Source organism: Nipponia nippon, unplaced genomic scaffold, assembly GCF_047370975.1.
Source record: "Nipponia nippon isolate SJK-2023a ecotype South Korea unplaced genomic scaffold, ASM4737097v1 scaffold_11, whole genome shotgun sequence".
NCBI lineage: Eukaryota > Metazoa > Chordata > Aves > Pelecaniformes > Threskiornithidae > Nipponia > Nipponia nippon.
The window spans coordinates 20,493,628-20,512,889 of NW_028262302.1; the positions used below are offsets into that span (position 1 = coordinate 20,493,628).

Genomic DNA, 19,262 nt, shown 5'->3' on the forward strand with positions numbered 1-19,262 from the left:
ATTGTTTCTAGAAAGTGCACCAGTATCATACTTTGGATATTTAAAGTTTGTACTGAAGTATTTTTCTTAAAGTGTTCTCAAAAGGTTCTTTCAGAGTAAATCTGTATTTGAGGTATTAAAAAAAAACAAAAACAAACCAAAACCCAAAGAAATAATCAGAAACAGATTTTTAACAGATTCCTTACCAAATGCCTTGTAAAATTACCAAGTTGCAAGAACATACCCTTGTTTCTTTAGCATACCGCATGCTCACTCTTCAAGCCTCTAGGAGTTGCCTGGAAAGGAAAACGGCTTCCTTCAGATCTCCAAACCAAAGATGAACTTCTTCCCGGACACAGGCCTTTTACGTGTTCATATTCCTTGGGGATCTGTGTAGGTTGATCAGCACTGCTGGTGATACGACTCTGCAGACCTACAGCTGGTTTTTCTCTCCTTAAGGGACAAGTTTTAAAAATAATCGGAGGTCAATATGTGGTGAGGAGGTAGCAGCAGGACTAGGTGTTTTGAGATGCGTGTCTAGCACCCGAGAAGTGGTTTTATGCAATGGTGTGACTGGTGTCCCAGAACGCGTGGTCCGAGTGGTCTGTTGGGGGGTGTTTGTAATGCGCTTGTGACTAAAGGTTTGCATCACTAAAACCCGTGTCACCCAGTTCTGAAGGTGTCTCTTGGTTGCTGGATCTGGCAGGGAAAAATGCCAGTTTGGTTTGGGAGTTGACTGCTTTAAGTTAAAGGTTTTTAGAGATACGTACATTAAAAAAGAAAATCTGAACACTGAGCAGGACCAAACAAGTTCAGATAAACTTTTTCTCCTGCAAACCTTTCGGGCACTTGGGCTTTCTAAAACTTCAGTCTGTTTTACCCCTTCAGAAGGTCTAAGGTCCTCAGCCATGTTGAAAAGAAGTAGAGGGAGGTGGGTTAGAGGAACAGCTAGTCCTGCGAGTCTTAAGTGTTTCACATGCTACTTTTATTCAAGCTACAGCATCTGGTCCAATCTTAGTGGGTTCAGAGATTTTTAGTACAGGTTTGCTCAAGGTTCACCTTTTTCTCTTGTACTACAGTGAAATTTCAAGATCAAATGTAGGTGAGATACTGTATCCCAAATTTTTTTTAATCGCAGCATTTTTTGTCAAGGTAAATTTAAAAAAAAAAATATCTGAAATTAGTATCCATGTGTTTATGTTAAAGAAATTAAGTCAGAGGTTCAGGAGTCCTTCTAGTCATATGGAAAGATTGTAGCAGATCTGGAATATAAGTAGAGCTCTCTCCCAATTCAGTTAAAAGCTCAGATGTACATGGGCCTATTGGGATAAAGTGTAGAGACTTTTAATCGGTCTTTCCCACAGTGTGCTGTGGATTGCAATTTAATTACGACTGCGGCCAACCCAGAGAACTTTGGGTTTTCTCTGCTAAGCCCTGGTCTGGAGCAGCAGTACCTCCACGGCCACTTCAAGGTAAAACCCGCTTGGTTCTGCTGGTTTCGGTTCCCGAAGGGGCCGGGTACCTCGCTGGCTACGGGCAGAGGCCGCCTCCAAACTCGTGGCGTTCTCTATCAGATACAGAGAACGCCACGAGTTCGGAGGCAGCCTCTGAGATACAGAGAACTGTGTGGCCAGCTGTTTCTTGCTGTGCCGTCTGTGATCAGCTGTCCAAGACCGTGTCTTGTCTTTGTAACCTGAAGAGTTAAATATTTGAGAATCTTGGTTAGTAGATGGTATTTCTGCCTTGGGGGGGGGGGGGGGGATACTAATGTAAAATTTTATTCTCCAATTCACATTGCAGATGTTTAGGAAATATGGCATACGGTTTTGCAAAGCTGGTCCTACTGTAGATTAATGTTTAATTTTAAACATGTAGATTTTCAGTTTCCCATATTTCTAACTTGTCAATACAATCTCATTTCTATAAGTTTTCATAGAAAAGCCCTGGAGCTTTCCTGCAAAGATAGGCTCACGTTATTACAAATCACTGGTGCTGCCCATTAAACCCCGGATCTGACATTCTGATGAAGTGTGGTGGTGAAAATCCCACCTTTGGCAGGAATTTTTCCCACCACTAGCAGTGAATTGTTTCATTGGTCTCACCACCAACCATTACTCCATCGCTTCAGAGAAGAAACTGTTACCCAGCGAGAAGCAACCGAAGTTTTGGGTAAAAGCTCGACCTAGTGCAATTAATAGGAATTGTTTTAAAAGTCACACTTCTTCATTCCACAGGCCCATCGGTGTCCTGTGTTACAGTGGCAGTAAATGCTGAGAGAGGAGAAGTCCAAGAAACAACACAAATGTAGTAACCGTGGGTGTGTGTGCTCCTTACTTCTGACGAACTAAGCAGCAAAAAGCTAACCCTTAAACTTACTCAGCTCGATGGGTTTTTGTGTTCCTGTTTCTGCTGGTCTCTGCTTCATGCACTACCAGGTACTGCCTCCAAGGAAAGGGGCTGGATAAAGGGAGCAAAACCATGGAGTCTCTTCACCCCATGCTTCTGAAGGTGAAACAGTATGCTATTTGAAGCAAAAGAATTTGAAAGACCCTTAACTGCTCTTTTTTAGCTTTCCGAGAGTGTTCTAACCTTTGGTACAAACAGTGGGCTCTCATTCCAGCAATAACTGAGAACAGAAGCTGTGTCAATACTAAGACTATGAATCCTGTAAATATCTGTGCAGAGCAGCTGCGTTCAGGGCATTAATGGCCCTGAGTTGGGAGTTCGTCCTCACCTACAAGTGCCATTAACACCTCTTAGTGGTTGCGACTTGGCAGGTAAGATATTTATTGCAGAAAAAAATGCTTTTGCTTGGTTTTTTGCTTATGTGTGTTGAGCACTTGGAACCGTGTGTTCTGAGACTCGGATGTAAAATTAATGCGGGGCGGCCATGGTTATGGTTGCTGTGGGAACGACAGCATTGAATTTCAAGGCATAGAAATGTTGCTGTTCTCAGTCATCCCGTTAATACCCTTATGTTATCATTTAATAAAATCCTTATGCAATTCAGGGCGTAAAACCAAAATATTTACACAGTTCATGTTTCCTTGTAGTTGCTGATCACACTGAAAGTATTAGGTGAATAAAAATCAGATACTCAAATATCTCACCATGAAAATAATTCTGTTAAAGCATATGGGGATGCAAAATCGGAAAGCGAACTGCTACTGGTGTTACAATCACACAGTTTTCAATCATTTGCCTATCTGGAGGTGAAGGCCTGTTTCCTTGGAGCGTCTCTTACCAAGACCTCGGCTCAGTGCGAGCCCTGTAGTTGAACAGAAACAGCAAAGTCTTTCTAAGGACAGAATTATCCCCCCCCCCCCGGCTTACCCAGCCAAAAGGCATGAAGTGAAGTGCTTTCGCACATGTTTCCGCATAGATGGAAAAAACACCGGCCTGAGAGGAGCTTGGAGACACTTGAGAGCATCTGTTTAATTGTCCTCTGTCTGCGGTGCCCAAAGGAGCAGGAGCAGGGGCTGGCGGCGTGGGGCTGCCCAGCAGGGCCGGGGGACGGATGGATGGACAGATGGACGGATGGATGGATGGACGGATGGTTGGTCCCTCCTGGAAGGACGGGCGAGCTGCACAGAGGGACGTTGCAGTGTCTGCAGTGGCCACAGGATGTCTCTCAAATGCAGAAACGGGGCTCTGGTTGTGTTCATCTGGAATATCTTGAGAGAAGAGCTCCAAGGATCACTTGCTCCACGCAGAGCAGCGATTTCACATCGGTTATCGGTGTTGCCATCCGCTCGGCAAACTTTGACTTACTGTTAAAAGCATTAGGGGGAAAATGTACCACAAGATATTGACCAAAGTTGCATATTTTTCAGGTTGAAAAATACCCTAATGCTATGTTTAGCTTTCCATTATGTTTTATTGCTTTCGGAGCTGAGGTGTAGTTAAATGGTCTTTAGCTTTGCTATGGAAAACCTGTAGGGCTGCAAAACCCTTTTCCACTTCTTTGTCAAGCCTCGTTCTGTCTCCTTTCCTAGAAAACGACCATGTTGGGCAGCAGGCTTTTCTGCTGAGAAAGGTAAAAGGAATATTGAATATTTAAACTCATTTCCAGCTTTTTAAAGAGTAAGAATCTTTGTTTTCCTGTTCGGAAATTTAATTACTGAAGGTATTTTGCTGTTCATCCTTTAGTAATTGGTCTAATCAAGGCTGTAAGTTGCAGCCAGCCTCTTCTAAAATAATCTGGGATCACTTGCCATTTGTATTTCACTGTATTAAGTAACTCTCTAAAGCTTTATGCTTGGTATTTTCCATGCCTGCGGTCTGTTTTAATCTTCAAACAAATCTTGTCGCTTGTGCTTTCAGTAGGCAAGAAGTGAAGCTTCCTTATTTGCTCAGGATTTTTTTCAGATTACATATTTTGCTGCAGCTTTCACTTTTATTGTAATCAAAGTTTTGCTGTTAGGGGATTAACAGTGACTGGTACTAATATTTATCGCTGGGGTGTTTGGATTCAGCGGGTGGAAATGGAGAAGCTATTTATTTCGGCCGATCTCAGACTTCTCCGTGTTCTTTCTGTGAAGGAGCCCTGCAGCTCGTCCCCTCCTTCCCGCAGCTACAGACCCCATCGGCTGCTGCCGAGCCCCTTCCTGCGCCTCCCAAGGCGATGCCCTCACAGCGTTGGTTGCGGTGGGAGTCGCGGCGTGTGCAGGGCTCATCGCTTCGTGCGTGGCCGTGCCATGGGAGCAACAAAAGCAGAATTTTGCTGTCGGGAAGTTTTGTTCCTCATCACCAATCTGGGAGCAGCCACCAGAGCAAATTTGTAGGGTCAAATATATATATTTTAGTGGTTTTATCTAACTGACCCCTTTATGAACCTCTTTATGGCATCTGAAGCTTGTTGCTTTCTCCTTATCTCCAGAGATGAGCCTTGGCTGAACCCTTCTGGCCGAATGCTTCTTCGAGCTAAAGTCTAGATTCAAGGGACAGTCCCTTTTTGAGGTCTCCTGTGGCGTCAGAGCTCCGTGAATCTTTCCAGACCAGGTCTGTAAGTGGTGTTCTAGCTGGGGAAAGGAGTACAAGTGCTCCAGGGCCCCCCGAAGCGTCTCAACCCTAGTCTGTGGTACAGAGCCTGGCAAATGCAAAGGGATCTCCTCGGTGTTAGGTTGCTGAAGTGATTCTTCAGACCTGGGGGACAGTTTAACTCAAGTACGAGGCTGTAGTGCATGGTTGAATTTAGAGCAGTCCCTAGGATAAGGAGGAAGGAGAGTCATCTCTTTGGGATGACTTCAGTTCCTAGGTGCTTTCCAGACTTACTGTGGCATCAAACACCTCACCAGAAAGCATAGTTAATTAGAAGTATTCTGTAATGTATGCAGGGCCTGCACAGTGGTGGGCAAGGAGCGCAAGAGCAAAATGCCCCAGCGAGGAGCGGTGTGGGCAGGGGCAGGACTGTCCTGTTGTGGCTCTCCAGGGAGCAGCAACCACTGTATTCATGGTGCAAACAGCTCTTGGGGTAACGCTGCAGCTCGCAGGGGCTGCATGGAGAGGCCCGCTCCTCTTCTGAGCTCTGTTTTCAGGGGCCTTGCAGGGACGTTTATCTCCAATCTGCCCATCGATTCTGGTTGAAGCGAGCTTGCAGGTTCAGCAGCTACAGGGAGGACGGATCGAGCGGACACAAGCACAGGCGCTCACACACAGTGCATGGCTACATAAGGCTTGTTTCTCTGGGAAAGCAGCCTAAAAACCGTGACAGTTCACAGCAGGGACCAGATCTGCTGGATGAAGAGGCAGCTCTCCTTAAAAGGTCACTTTTCAGGTCAGAGCTGCGCTTGGGGTGAATCCTGATGGAATAGGGATGAATTCTGCTGTGCACAAAAGGGAGCTGAGCTCTAGTTTGTCCACTTAATGACTTGCGTAACTTAAAATACCAAAGACTGTTCTCCAATTTTCTTTCTATTGCTGATATTGTTAGCTTGGTCTGCCAGGGTGAGTATTGCATGATGTAAGACAGATTATTTTTTTTCTTGACTATTTTGCATCTGGCTAATTCTGCTGAAGAAGCGGTGAAATGTGGAACCACCTTTGCAAAGCAGTAAAAGCAAAGTCAGTGACAAAAGCATTTGTCAAGGATAAAAATAAAAAGGAGGGATGAGAGCCAAGGTTTATGGGGAGACACGCTGTTTATTTAACCAGCATCCAGCATCTCTCATTAACTTACTGTTACCTCTACCTTACCCTCCCCTTCTGTCCTACAACAACATGTGAGAATAAAGAATGTTTCATCCGTGCCTTGTTTTGTCACTCAGATGATGCCTTTTTCCAGTTTTCTGTATGGCTTGGAAGCAGTAGCGTTCAGCATTTCACTCTGCAAAGCTGAGTTTCATTGATTTAGCAGCTGAGTTTGGGGAAGGCAGGGGATGAAAACAAGTCCTAAATTTGGACTGAACCAAAGATAGACATGCTGCTAAATGGAAAACGAAAAACCTGGAAGTAAAGCTCTGGATCAGCATGGTATTGCATTGAAATTTGTGGTTATGCTGATGGCACCTGTTACGCTCGCTGCTGTAACTTACCCTTTTATCTTTACCTATGGCATATGTAAGTGTCCTGGCTGGTGACAGGTGGAGCGTGGTGGTGGCAGTCACCTCTTCTGTGGTATCGGCTGGTTGCAGAGAAACGGGGTTTGTGCTGCTAAATTCACTGGTGATAGAGTAACCCCGTGGGTAGGGCATTGCAGAGGTTGGAGGCCAAATTCTGACCTCTAAAAGGGTCTGATTTCCCCCCCACACTCTTCCCCAAGGGCCATGTGGGACACTGTGCTAGGGCTCTGCTGCCAGCAGCGCTCGACCTTTGCTGCTTATTAGAGCAAGGAGTGTATGCCTGGAGACAGAAAATGGTAATTTCTTGCCCTTACTTAGCAAGTCTAAGCTATGCTGGCCTGCTGCACCCAGAGCTCCTGAGAAATCCCCTTCTACACAACTTCAACCTGCAGAAGCCCCACGGCCTGAGAGCTGGGAGCCCCTGATTCAGTGCGAAAGTGGCTTCCCACAGAATATAGGAAGAAAAGTAAGGGGGGCGGGGAGGGTGCTGGTCCATCTCTGTTATGAGTTCTGTGTTGTTTTTCCAACAGCTCAAACCTTTTTACCAGTATCTCCTCAAATTTGTGTGTACTTTTGGTATGACATCCAAGTCTTTATTGAACCCTTTGCTGGGGCTGGGATAGCTGAAGCCGTGTCCTCTGCCCAGCCCAAGCACCCTGCAGCCTGCCCAGGGGGCAAATCCAGAAGCTTCCATTTCTCTGTGTCCGCAGCAATGGAAACAATACCGTCTGTCAGTCTTTTCAAATAGAATTACCCTCGTGCAGAACACAGCTCTGAAGATTACAGCAAACATGCGATGTCAATGCTCGTTGCTGTAACTTGCCCTTTCTTTAATTACCATACGGACAAGCATCCTCGTTGGGGACATCGCCAACATCTGGGTCATGCTGGCAGTGACCTCTTGTGCAATATTGGCCATGCTGAACTGGCTGTGCTAAAGGAGGATTGTCTGGACGCCTTGCATGATGCTGCAGTACACCATGAAGGAGCCAGGCTCTATAGGTGTGTATAAGTGCACTACAGAAGAGAAGGCACCTCCAGTCCCGGTGGTGACTACCTAAGCTGGAGTACCTGGCATTCATGCTCGTTCCAGGCTGACAGGAGAACTAAGCCTCAGTCTCTTCTCCAAGCAGTGCCTGACACCCACCCCAGCTGCAGAGCACCCTCCAGCCTGGCTTCTCATGCAAGACCAAAGGGCTGCTGCACGGGTAGCTTCTGCAGCAAGGACCCTCTTTGTGCAGCTTAGGAGGAGCTCCACCAGCTCTCCGTGCTCTGATGAAGGCTTTGTGCCAATGTAGAAAGCTTCAGTGTGCTCACAAAGAGGAGATGTGGTCATCAGCAAATCTGAGCTCCCAGACCAGTTCTTCAGATCGTAGCGCAGCAAGCTGTCTGTGCTTGCATGGTGTTGTACGATTTGCTGTTGAGCCTAAAGGGTGCACAGCCTCCTTTCCCCATGTTTCTGGGGCACATAACGAAGGAAATGAGGTGTTAAACCCGGTAGGAGCTAGAACACAGCCCTGCTCAGCCTTGATGCCATCAGAGACAAAAAGGCCTGCCAGCAATCCCACTCACCAGCTGCCATGTGGAAAATCCTGGAGTGGGCTGAGGTTCAGGAAAAGGTACTAAAATCTGTCTTTGCGGGTGACGGGGTCCCTAACTAGGCCATCTCCTGAAGCAGGAGACTGAGAAGAAGTGGAACCGAGTCCAGAAGAGGAAAGGCTGGAGTGATCTGATCTCTGCTTCTATTCTATTTTCAAGTAGGTAGAATAGATCAATAGATTCGAAAATGGAGTAGCAGCGGTTCCCTCCCTCAGCACCCTCCTCCCAGGCATTGCTGAAGGATTGGGTCAGTTCTGAGGAGAGTCACTTGTTGTTCCTCCTCCCTGTCTGGTGCTCATAGCAGCCTTATGCTGCACCCCTCTAGGTCAATCCCCATACCACCAATGCACCATCACCACTGGACACCAGCCCGGCCTGCCTGCAGTGAGGGTCCGGCCTGGCAGGTGTAGAGGAGCACCAACAAGAAATAAGAACACCCACTGATCCTTCTCTAGTTACGGTTTTCCACAAAAGAGCGCCCTGGTCTGCTGCCATCTTACCTTGCATTGCAGCAGCCGTGGCAGGTGCTGCCCCAGGTGGAAGCGAGCTGGAGGATGAAGGACAAACCACAGCCTAATCATAGCAAAAAGCCTCTCCCTATCTCAGCTGGTTTCATTTCTCTTTTCTGGCCTGAATCCAGGCTGGGTTGGGGCCAGGACACTTCCTAGCCCTGGTTTCTTGTCTAGTTGCTAGATCAACTTCTCCTTTGGCTGGCTGGATGCTCTTCTGCTGGCCGCTCCTCAGAAGGACCTTCCACGTCGGCCAGGCTGACCCCTGTGCGAAAGGGGAAGGGAAGGTCCTGGCCTCACACGTGGGGAGCGGTGCTGCTTGTGCAAGTGTCTGTCACAAGGCAGGAAGAGTAGGAGTCAGGCTTTCCCAAGTCTCAAGTTAGATCTCTTTCTGGCCGCCACAATGAGTGTGGGTAGGCTGACGTGTAGGACAACAAAAGCTCTCTGTTGGTAGATGTAAGCAGAGTAGTTTGAGAAGGTCCCAAATTTTCTTTTTGGCAAAGTAAAGCAATGATTTTTCACGGTGTTGTGAGAACTTTGTTGAAATTTTCTCTCCTGGAGAAGGGAAAGGGGTTCACAGCATCCAAGGATCTTCATCATCAGGAGGACCTTCAAGGCTGTATTACAGTCACAGCTCAGCAAAGAACTAGGAGGAGGCATAATTCATCAACCCTACGGTTATTTGTCCTGCGCACAAGCTGCTGCTGTCCTTTTTTGGAGGTCATAAATATTCACAGTCAACTCAGGCAGATGGTCGGCCAGTCATGTCTCTGGGGAGCCAGAAAGTCTCTCGAATACTCACTGTAAGGAGCTGGTATCTGTTTGAAGCAGCGCTGAAAAGGGCTGTTCATCTCATTGACAACCCTGGCTACGGCCGAAGCATGGCCGCCTGTGTCAGCTGGACAGGAGCTGTCCTGTGCAGGTCCCCAGGAGGGAGCTGGGGAACATATGCTGAAGGCTCCCTGGATGGGCAACTGTGACCATCTCACCACCACCGCTGAAGGAAGCAGCAAGCTGTTTTGTGAATCCCTGAGCCAGCAGCAACCCAGATAAACCTCGAGTGTTGGCTCTTGCTTAGCCTGTCATATGCTTGAATTCAAGGAAAGTTTTCTCCTTTGGCAGAGAAGGAGCAAAGCCGCCCTCTGGTTTGGTGCTAGCCAAGAGCCTCGCTGCTTTCCCTCCTGCCCCAGCACTTGCGGTTCCCGGGCTGGCTGCTGGCAGGCTGTGCCTCCTGCCATGGCCACGGTCCTGCTCTCTTGGGCAGCTCCTCCCCACATGCGACACACTGCAGACGATGTCCCCAGAGGATCTAAGGAAGGAGTACTTGTTACCAGGAAGGACAGGTGTCTCAGATGCCTTTTGAAGCCTCTGAGCCCTGGGAGAGGGCAGGGCTGTGTGTTCCCGGAGCAAGAACACGCCAGCACTCTGGAGGAAAAATGGTTATGGAAATAATAACAACAGTGACAATCAGAATAGGTGGGATCGAGCTCAACACAAAGACAACGTGTCGGCTGAAGCAAGCATCTGTTTCCGTGGAAAAAGTAATCTTCCGCTGTGATGAGCCCGCGTCTCTCCTTGCCTTTGGGGAGCTGGGAGGAGGAGAAGACAGGAGGGACGGAGGTGGCTCAGCACGCTGGCGGCCAGGCCTGGCTGTGCCTGAGCTAAAGGCAAAGCTCGATGCCTTGGTGTGCACGCAGGAAAAAGCAAGGGAGCTCTTTTCCCTGTTCGCTGCGCTGGGGCAATGGCAGCTACAGCTTTTGTGAACCTCTGGGCCGAGCTGAACCTCAGTGGGGTGAGCACATCAGCAGAAACCCTAACGCTTTGCAGGAAACATCATGTCAGGTTTGGCCCCGTTCAGCTTGGTGGACTCTGAGGTGACAGGAGGGACCATCTGTGGTTTAAAACAGGTCAGCCCCAAAACTGCAGCAACTCGTGGTGGCCCTGGGTTTGTGGCCTGCAGATGGATGGTTTGGAAATATAGCTCCAAAGCTGTGTGGAGACCTGTCCGCAGCCTGCTGCTGTGGAGTCAGCCTGGGTTTGGAGAGTGATGCAGTTGGAAGTAACCAAATCCTGGACAGTGAGGGGCTGTGCCCTGTCTGCTGTCGCCATTTGATCACAGATGGTTGTGGTGGCAGCCTTCACCGCCTGCCAAGCTCAGCGTCCCTGAGCCCAACCCAAATCCAGCTGGGTGCCGGGGTTCCCAGTGGTGGGTGCGCTCATGTGCCGTGACCCCACTCACTGCAAGCAGTGTGGTCCCCTGCTGCCAGCCCCTCGCGTCTGGTGGGTGCTGGCCTGCCCTGTCCACCCCCTGTAGTGGAGGTTGTCCTTCAAGACCTCAAGGGGCTGGTGCCACATCCCCCTCTCCTGAACTGCGTTCTTGTCACCTGTGGAGTGATGTTCAGGCTCAGAAAGCATCACTCAGACCTGCAGGTCATGCGAGCCCCCACTGATGGGGGGCTGCCCCAGGGCAGGGCAGGAGGGTCCTGCCCCATGGAAACACCACCCAAGTGGTGGGGTGGGGGCTCGGTTCCTGGGACCCATCGCCCCTGGCTGTAACGGCAATGCCCTGCTGTGTTTTGGAGCTGCACCCTTCACAAAATCATGAGCATCTGAGGTCCTAACGAGGCCTGCCAAGGATTTCTGCTGGGCTGTAGCTTCCAGCCTGTGTGAACATCAACCCAGCTGGAGATTAAACTATTGTTTAAACTATTCCTTTAATAGGAACAGACAGTTACCCGTTACTAGCGTGGGGAGAAGAGAGCATTCCCCATTCAGAGCTTGCACACAGGCACCGCGAGGGCCGCGGGTGGACCACGATGCCCTGATTTGGAAGTCTCTTGCTCGACCCAACGACGCGAAAGGCGGCTGTTTCCTGTGCCTGGGCCAAGGGCGATTTTTTATTTAGAAGCTTCCTCGCCTGCTCAGTGTAGAGGGGAAGTCAAAAGATGCCAGCTTGTGCTCCTGGCCTCTGCCAAATGTGACTTTGACCTACAGCAGACACGGGAGCTACCACCGGCCTGTCAGAGCCTCCTCGGCGTGCAGGGCTGGGGTTCGCTGGCGCTGCCATTTATGGGGCTCCAGGCATCGCCCTGATTAGATAGCGCTCGCCCGGCACAGGGCAGCTCTCCCTCCTGAGCCTCGCGGCGTTGCCTTGCTCCTTGAAGGCCACCCCGGGGTCCTGCCGGGGGGAGCCCCCGGGATGGGGGCTCCTGAAACGCTCGCCAGCGTAACTAGGAGCTGCGTTTAAAAATGAGCTGAGAAAACAGCCGAGCTGGAGGGCATTGCTCCTGTTTCCATGAGAACGAGGGAACACAGGCTGCCAGGGCAGCGCCGCTCATGCCTCGGCTTTCCGACCCTGCTTTCACCCCGCAAGGAGATTTCTCCTTGGCTCTTCCCTGCTTTTACCCCCTTTCCTTACTGGGGGTCCTTCGGGTGCACCCTCGCTGTGGTCCCCACTCTCTGCAACTACTCCTGCTCCCCCCAAGCCCTCCAAGCCTTCCTGGGGAGCAAAGCCCCATCCTGCCACCACCAGCACCCCAGGTTGTGGAGCACGAGGGGTCCCACACCCCAAAATGGCCAAAACTTGGAGGACACAGCACAGCACCTGGAACAAGGAGCTGGGGGCTGCGGACCAGAGGTCGGCCACAGCTATTGCAGGGTTTTACTGCTGCCAGTGCTTGGGTTGGCCCAAGGGTCTGCCCTAAGCTGGGCTGGACGGTGATTTCCCCTTTGGTGCCCTCCCCACGCTGGTGGGAGCTGACCTGTGCAGGGGACCGGGCTCTCCTGCTGCGAGCGGACTACGAGGCTCTTCACCTCCGATAACATGCTTTGTACAGTCTTTTCCATTCCCAAGAGAAATTCTGCAGGAATTTTCTATTTCTGCAGGAGAGGCAGCAGGGAGAGGAAAGGTTGAGCTCTCTTGAGACCTTTGTACTTTATTTTTACTTTTGTTGTTGGGTTGGGTTTTTTTTAGTCTTGAGGAAGGAACAGACTAAAAGGGGCATAAATAAAATCCAACTAGTTGGGACAAAAATACTTGGTTGAAATCCTCGTCCAGGGCTGTGAGTTTGTGCGTGAGAGAGACACTCAGCTAAGGGAGGATTCTGCACCTCAAATCAGGATTTTTTTCTCTCTATTCCACTGGAGAAGAAGAAGAGTGACCAGGTTAACCCTCACCTCTGAAGAGGGCGAGCGGGAAGGCAGAGGACCATGTCCAAGAGCCACCTTGGCCATCCTCTCCCCAGCCTCAGCAAAGCTGCTTCCCCCAGTCTGTGAAATGGGGCTAACCATACTCTTCGAGGGCTGGTTAAAAGCCTGCATGATGCTTTGCTAAATGCAACATCATACAAGTGCAAAGTACTGTTAGCATGAAGCCTGGCATAAGCTGAAGGAGAGATCTTGTTTTCTTTTCCAAGCCAGAGTTCGGGGTTTCACTGTTGTTGATGCCCCCGAAGCCCAGCCCTGGAGGTGTCCTTCTCCTGGTTAGCATCGCGTCCCCTCGCCTGGGGGGGTGGCAGGGGGCTTTTTTACCTTGGAAAGGAAAGAAAATACTGCCAAGCTTTCAGCTGCTTCTAAAATATGCTTTAGCTGCATGTTTCACGCAGAGTGTAAGTGCCATTTCTTAAAATAAATATATATGTATTTAATTTTCTTGTCTTATTTTCCAAAGATCCCACAGTCTCAGTGTGGCTTGATAATAGACCCTCGCCACAGGTTACCTTTTCTGAGAGGCTCATTTCCAAGTCCCAAAATATCTCCTGCATCAGCTCGTTTGGGGACTGTAGCCAGCCGGCCACGGCCACCGTGTCCCGGGTGCCGGCATGAGCACAGGCTCGCCGGCGCGGCCAGCTTGCTGCCGCCGTCCACAATTACCTCTGCCGGCACTCCAGGGTTGTTCTCAGTGGGGTGGAAGGACAAGAAAGAACATGTTGAAAAACAGCAAACGGCGAATTATGTGCCAAGTTCAAAGATGAGTGGTTGGCTTATTAGGTTTTCCCCTAAGCTCAGTATTAAGTAATGCTAAATGACCTGCACAAAAATCAGAAGGGAGGATTAATAAAGGCTTAATGGTGGGTGTTTGTGTTCAGAAGTGTCACGGGACTAACAGTGCCGGCAAACAACAAAGCCTTCCCCCTCACTGGTACCCACTGGAAGATGTTCCTGAGTATCTTAACAATTGTATTACCTCACTTCCTAGTTTTATGAGTCTTTTTAATAACCGTTTCCATGCCCATTCAGCCTCAAATAGCTCTATAAATGTATTTCACTGTCACTGTATGTCTTCTTGAAGTGTTTATTCCAAAGCCGTTGTTTTAGGTAATCTAATGTGTGCTTTTGGTGGTCCCTGATCAGGGCTGGCTTTAACTGAAAGTGAATAAACTGAGCCGAAAGGCACGTCAGCTGGGCATTTAAACAACCCCTGTACAGGATGGTGGATCGCCGAAGAAGTTGTTCCTGGGGGAGGCTTCACTTTTGAACTAGGTTTTATGCAAAATCTCAATGTGGCCGCATCAATGACAAGCAAAATGGAAATGATTGCGAGGGAGGACAGCGTACAGGTACCCCAGGACAGTAACGGCTGAAAGGGCACGTAGGCTAAATACAAAGACATGTCATTGCTGGCTTTGACACCGATTATATAAAAGTATTTGGAAAAGATACGGTGGCCATCTGCTGTCTTACGCCTTTTCATGGGCTCCAGCTGACCTACCGCTTGGTACCATTTCTCATAAATACTGCTTGAGGGCTGATCCTTTATTCCTTGTGAGGAAAAACAAAATGCAACTTTTGTCTGCTTTTAGAACTGTGTTTTATACTACATGCAAGGCTCTTCCCAGCCAGGCGTTCAGGGGTGTCATGGCCAAGCACCAGGACTGCCCAAATTAATTCAAGGTATTTCGAGGGGAGCAGGAGGGGGGTGTGCGGAGGGGTGCTCAGCCCCTGGAGACACCCTGGTCCCCCCAGGAGAGGAGAGGGACGCGTCATCTTACTGACAATGGGTTGTGGCATCAGGCAGTGATGCCTGGACTCAGGTGAGCCCAGGACTGCACCCCGAAACAGGCAGTCCCCTCGCCTGTGTGGGGACACGGGTGACCACCGGCATGAAACACTGCCAAGTGTCTGCGGCCACCAGTGGGAGAAGAGGCTGGATGCTCAGGGGTGGCAGCTGGGGCCAGACTGATGATTCCTGCCGGGACTGGGGCCTGGTTTTGTCCAAAATTTAGGTTACTGCTGGGAAGTGAGACACGTGAACCCAGGCAGAGCCCTGTGCTGCCGCAGGGACCCTTCTCCTCTGACAGCCCCCCATGCCAGGGGTGCTGCCCCACAGCAGCAAACGGCAGGTCCAGTGGAGATGGACCTTCTTCATCCTCTGCTGAGGTTGTCCTCATCACTTTGTTCTGGCTCAGCAGTGGCACAGGCTGTTGCCTGCAATCCGAGGCAGGCAGCTCCCCTCACACTAAGCTGCAAGGTCTCCATCTTGCTGACAAGTCTCTTTGCAAACCACAGGGTTCATTGCAAATAAAAACCACCAAGAAAAAACAGCCCCAAAAAAGGCCAAACCACCAAGTAACAGAAAACACGTAGCTTATGGCTCTGGGTTGGTCACGTCCCCTGCTTGCTGACTGTGAGGTTAGCTCAGCCTTTCGCCCGGGCGAGCCCTGCCCCACTTCCTAGCACCCCACAGAATGAGTAAGTCAAAGTGAGCGCTTTGGTGAGAGAACCGCTGGGCAGTTTAGCTATTGCACAAGGATGGCTGACGCTCAGATGCAAGGTGGGATACACAGCAGCTGCTGCATTAGTGTGCATCTCACACGGTCCTGCAGAGAGCTGGCTGCTGCAACCCCTACTGCCTCTCAACCTGACTCTCTTCCATGTTAATGCAGTCAGGAGGTGCCTTGCGGTGAGAAATGGTCCGTATGGTCACTGGTGGCAAGGGACACTGGCCAGGACACAGCCCTTTGGGACAACACTGAGGTGGGGAGGTGCAGCCTTCCCCAGGACTTACCTCCTGCTGCTCAGATGGGGCTTCACAAGCATTTGCAGGGGGGGGAAGGATGGACCTTCTGGGATGCTGTGAGATCTGGCATGGGCTGGGGATCAGCCTCTGGAGAGCCATGGGCAGAATGGGGAGGTGCCCAGAGCACCCGGAGGGCACCGAGGCTGAGCGCCAGGGGCAGCTGGGTGCACTGCAGTGGTTGCACACGTGTCCATGCGTGCCTGGCCTTGAATTCCCGTCTCTGCTCTCCTCCAGCCTCCAGGGCAGCTGTAAAAAATCCTCAAGCCTCTCCCAAGGCTTTCAGCAGTGAGGAAATAGTTGAACTGCTGATTCCTCATGGCCCTTTCCACCCTCTAGGGAGGTGCAAGGTTTGGGGCACTGCTGGGGCCCACCAGCCAGCCCTCCATGGGAGAAGAGAGCACCCCATGCCACCCACCAGACGGAGGAGAGGAAGCAGTGCTGGCAGCAGCATGTCCCCTTGGCCCGGCAGCGGGGCAGGAGGGACATCCCAGAGGCAGAGGGAAGGAAGACAGACACTTATTCCAGCTCAGGGGAAAGAGCATCCTCAAGATGTTCAATGATGTTTTGCCTTAAAACAATGGCTTATAAAAAAGAAGAGCCAGCCATCACTGTCCCATGGTGAGGAGCTGACGCTCTGGAGCCGTGAGCACTCCCGTCCATCGCAATCCTCTTCTCATGCATGTTCCCACGAGTATCTCTGGAGCCATCTCTCCCCGGACAAGTCCCAACTCGGAGGCTGTTACAGCAGCAATCCAATATGATGGTATCCCGATGCCCTTTGCTGAAGACAGCCCACTCGTGGAGCAGCATGGTCCCATGGCTGTCCTGGTGTCCATCCGCACTAGAGACCTCTCCTCTCATGCCCATCTGGACACGTTCAGTCACTTGGTCCCAGTGCATCCCTCTGGATTGGCACCGTCAGTGCAGGATGGCTCTGCCAGCTTCCCAGTAATCCTGGGCGCGCTCTGCCCAGCAGCCCGGGAACGTTGTCAGCCCGAGCGGTGATTAGCGATGATTCAGGGGATTTCACCACAGCTGCGGAGGGAGACCGGCCAGTTTCTGTGGGCGGACGCAGCCTGGCCCACGCTGACTGAAACACCAGATTTCCTGCCCGAGGTGACTTCACCACCCAGTGCCCTAAAACCACCTCGTTTGCCTCTCGCTGCTATGGGTGCCTCCAGCTTTGTCCCGGGACAGTGAAGCAGGAGAAATCCCCTCTGTGCCGAAGCCGGTGCACAGCCTCCATCAGCTCCCACGGGCAGGGCTGGCCCCAGTGCTGAACCTGCCATCGGTTTTCCCCTCCGGTTTCACCACGCTTTGAACACGCAGCAGCTTTTGAACTGCAAACAGCCACTATTCACATCCCAACCAAACTGTCCTCAGTGTATGTGCTAACTGCTCTGCTGGACCAGGCTAAAGAACACAGGGTTTCAGTTGAGTTAATTCACTTATTTTCCAGTCTCGCTCATTCCCGAGTAATCCAGGAAAGCTTTGCTGTGTTCGAATACTACCATCAAACACCATCACAATAAGTCACCGCAGAAATATAAGCTGACACTGCCAAGGTCTCCTCAGCACAGGTTATTCTCAGTTTTAGTCTCTGGTCATCAGTAATGGACGTAGAAAGAGCAATCAGCCTGCAGCCGTTGGCCGAACCTCGCACCCACCGGCACTAAACACAGTGCGGAGCCGAGGTCTTTACAAAGATCTGGGGTTTTCATGTGTATCTATCTGTCAAATTAGTCCTCAGTTCTGGTTTTATTCTGAAATCGCATCACAGAAAGCTTGTGGTTGCCCATTCTATATTTTTAGCTGAAGCTTTTGACATTCAATAAAAACCTCAATGTTCACATTTTTCTGAGTGTTATCCTTTCTATCCATTTTCCCAGGTGTTGAGACATTTTGCCCTTTGAAAGTTTATATTCATACATATACACACATATATATATATTAAAATATACATATATATATTTGTATATATAAAAATATACATACATATATATGGTTTGTCATAGTCTTACTTACTGGCTAGAGGAGGAAAACAAAAATCTTTGGTAGGTTTGGATGCGCATCTGTTTATTTTTACCCTGTCTGGTAATGCAGATTTTCCCTGTTAATTGTCGATCCCAGTCTGAGCCCACGCTGCCAATTCAATTACTAGACCCGCACTGTGGGTGCAGTAGATACGGCTTCTCACCTGATGCGCTCGACCTGGTTCTATGCAGCATTTGAATAAAAAAAACAGATGGTCTTTCAAACGGCGGCGAAAACCCAGTATTTCCACATACAAACACCTCTGCAGCCCAAGGACAACCCTCGCCATTGGGTTTTCCCGTGCGGTGGCCAGCGGCTCGCAGCCGGCAAGGCAGAGGTGCCGTGGGGCCGGGAACCCAGGGCAAGCAGGCTGGGCCTTGAAATGGAGCTGGGCAGGAGCTTGCCAAAGCATAATTTCTGTACAAAAAAATAAACCCCAATGTGTCAAAGAGAGGGGAAGAGGGTCAAATGATGCAAGAGACCTGGTTCTGATTAGCCTCTCATCTCAGCATCTTAGGCTGTGGGGTGTCCTCCTCCAGCACTGGGTTTGGCTCCCCCTTCACGGAGGACAAATAAACCCGACGAAGCCCCAGGATGGTGGAGAAGTGCCCTGTCCCACTGGTGGAGGGCTGGAGCAAATGGTCAGCCAGGCTATTCCCAGCTTTGTAACGATGATTTTTTAGGAGAGGTGGGCAGGCAGACTAGCCAGAGGAACGCGGAGCAGCCAAAGGAGCCTGCTGGTCTGCTGCTTCCCCAGGGGAAAAAGAAAAGCAAACAGGAGATGAAAAGGCTGTGATGCCGTCTCCATTCCCAGAAGAGTGCCCTGCCCACCACGCTACCACATTTTTTGTGTGTGGGTGGGTGGGCGGAGCAAAAAAAGAAAAAAAAAAATCACTCAAACTCTCCTGCTCAAGCTATTCCACATTGCGTAAAAGTATGGTAACACTCATCTGAGGACAGGCTGGAGCCTAAACCACCTCCCTCCCAGATGGGTGCCAGAGACATTAGGCAATAGCACCTTCCTTTTTTTTGGCTTAGTGATGGATTAATTACACTGGGCAAAAGAGAAAGCCAGAGGAAAGCATTGCCCTGGCTTTGGCTGTGGTCGGGGCTGAGCTGAGCTGAGCTGAGCTGAGCTGAGCCGAGCTGAGCTGAGCAGGACTCGAGAGGCAGCCTCCCGCACCCCGGGCAGGGCTCTCGCTGGGCAACCAGCAGATAAAACCACCTTGCTCCACACTGAGTTTTCATGAGAGAGGATTCACCCGGGTTGGCCACCTCATCCCAGGAAGCTGGAGCCTCCCTGGAGCAGCTGGACCTCCTCGTGAAGCAGCCATCCTTCCTTGTGAAGCAGCCATCCCATCCCCTCGCTTGGCTCGGGGCACAAGGCAGCGTGTTAGGAGCTTGGCCACTTCACTCGGGCCTGGGAGCTTCCCACGGCACGGCGGGGTGCCTAGGGTCGATGCCGTAATGCTGGGCTTGCCACCATCCTCCGTGTGGCGTAGTCCACAAGCGGGTGAAAGATCATGAATAATTTTCCAGTAGATGATAGCATGAAAAGGGAAT

The 19,262-nt window shown here is 50.4% G+C and overlaps 1 protein-coding gene across 1 annotated transcript in view; it reads left to right on the forward strand.

Annotated features, from left to right (window-relative positions):
- MARK3 (microtubule affinity regulating kinase 3) overlaps nucleotides 1–2,414 on the forward strand; it is a 67,967-nt gene extending 65,553 nt beyond the window's left edge. Inside the window, exon 22 of the transcript XR_015702346.1 lies at nucleotides 2,214–2,414. The gene's annotated coding sequence lies outside the window, so the exon portion shown is untranslated. The remainder of the gene's footprint in view (nucleotides 1–2,213) is intronic.
- The last annotated feature ends 16,848 nt before the right edge of the window (nucleotides 2,415–19,262 follow it).